The sequence below is a fragment of the Macaca nemestrina genome, chromosome 3 (genome assembly GCF_043159975.1).
Source record: "Macaca nemestrina isolate mMacNem1 chromosome 3, mMacNem.hap1, whole genome shotgun sequence".
NCBI classification, from domain to species: domain Eukaryota; kingdom Metazoa; phylum Chordata; class Mammalia; order Primates; family Cercopithecidae; genus Macaca; species Macaca nemestrina.
Window position 1 is genome coordinate 1,455,027 of NC_092127.1, and position 1,773 is coordinate 1,456,799.

Here is a 1,773-nt window from a genome sequence, read left to right on the forward strand (position 1 = left end):
AACTTAGGATGGTGGCTTTCCTGAACTTGTGATACTGTGCCATACAGAAAAAAAAAAAAGGAAAGAAAAGAGAGGGAATTTCCATCTTGTTCGTCCCTCGAGACTATCTTGGAAAATGAAAGAGGCTGTGTCATATTAGTGAACATAGGAACTTAACAGCATTCACCTTTTTAAAAGAATTTTAGTGTAAAATACAACATGTTGTTTTCAGTAATTTGGGAGAAATTATGATTGACAGTTCAATTGAATTGTAGTCAGTAGTATTAATGTAGATGAATCATCTAAAGATTTGTAAGCAATTTTAACAGCAATGGAAAACAGTGTTATATAAATACAATGCTCAATAGGTAACAACTCATATTCAGTAACAGATGAAGACAGACAACTCTGTTCACATACATTATGATATAAAGAGAAATGAGAAAATTGGTTAAGAACGCAAATTTAGAGTGCTACAGCCCTTTTAAAATTTGTCTAGCAAGTTTTCCAGTTTTCACTGGAACCTCCACTCCAATCAAAAAAACAAACAAACAAACAAAAAAAATGAAAAACCCACAAAAGAACTCTAGAATCAAGTTGGCTGATTTTATATTCTAGAGCTAGCACTTCTCAAGTGTGTAACTTTCATCAAGCACCCTGTCCTCTCTGAGCCTCAGTACGTTCATCTGTAAAACGGTGGTAACACTGATGTCAAGGGTTCAAGACCAGCCTGGCCAACGTGGTGAAATATCGCCTCTACTAAAAATATAAAAATTAGGCCGGGTATGGTGGCTCACGCCTGTAATCCCGGCACTTTGGGAGGCCGAGGCAGGCGGATCAAGAGTCAGGAGATCAAGATCATCCTGGCTAACACAGTGAAATCCTGTCTCTAATAAAAATACAAAAAAATTAGCTGGGCGTGGTGGTGGGTGCCTGTAATCCCAGCTACTCAGGAGGCTGAGGCAGGAAATGGCGTGAATCTGGGAGGCAGAGCTTGCAGTGAGCCGAGATCGCGCCACTACACTCCAGCCTGGGCTACAGACCGAGACTTCGTCTCCAAAAAAAAAAAGGTGGTAACACTTCTAGGTCACTCTTAGGGTTGTTATGAAGACCAAATTAAGTAATACAGATATAGCACATTACCTGATGGCCATCAGTAATTATTACATAAATTATGTATGTTTCTGTATTACTTAATACCTTAAAAGAATAAATTTCACATTCACTTATCATGATAGTTTCCAGACAGATTTATAGCTTAGTTTAACTCAGATCATAATCTCAGTAATATATGTTCTTAAATTAGGTTGCAGGAGTGCTGTTAGAAAACATTTATTCTTCCAAGACTTTTAGAAATATCTGCTATTTTTAAAGGGCAAGATAAATCCACTCTTCCTTTCCCTAATTTCCACTCCCCCCTGCACTGTTAAATTTTCTGCATGTTTGTTTACATAAACACTGATAAAGCACAATGTAACTAACATTTTCTATGTATATAAATTATTGAAAAAGCCCAATAGCTTTAAGACATGGTGAATGTATTACATATGGTTCAATTGACCTGAATGAATTTGCAAAGATTTGTTTTCTCAAAATATTTTTACTAACTGCAAGATTGGCCGTTATCCATGGTGGATGCAGAGAAGTGTTTTTAGAAGGAGCTCTATCCCCTGAGAACTTGCTAGATATCCTGCCTGACATATCCCTTGAATTTGAAACTGCTGGGTATTTAATGATTTGAGGACCTTTACCCGGTCATTCTTCCGATGTTCAAATTCATTCTCCCTGAAGTCT

At 37.2% G+C, this 1,773-nt stretch overlaps 1 non-coding gene across 1 annotated transcript; it reads left to right on the forward strand.

Moving 5' to 3' along the window:
* Nucleotides 1-447: 447 nt before the first annotated feature.
* LOC112424044 (U7 small nuclear RNA) lies at nucleotides 448-508 on the forward strand. Its single transcript, XR_003014693.2, has one exon. It is a non-coding gene; the product is annotated as a U7 small nuclear RNA (small nuclear RNA).
* The last annotated feature ends 1,265 nt before the right edge of the window (nucleotides 509-1,773 follow it).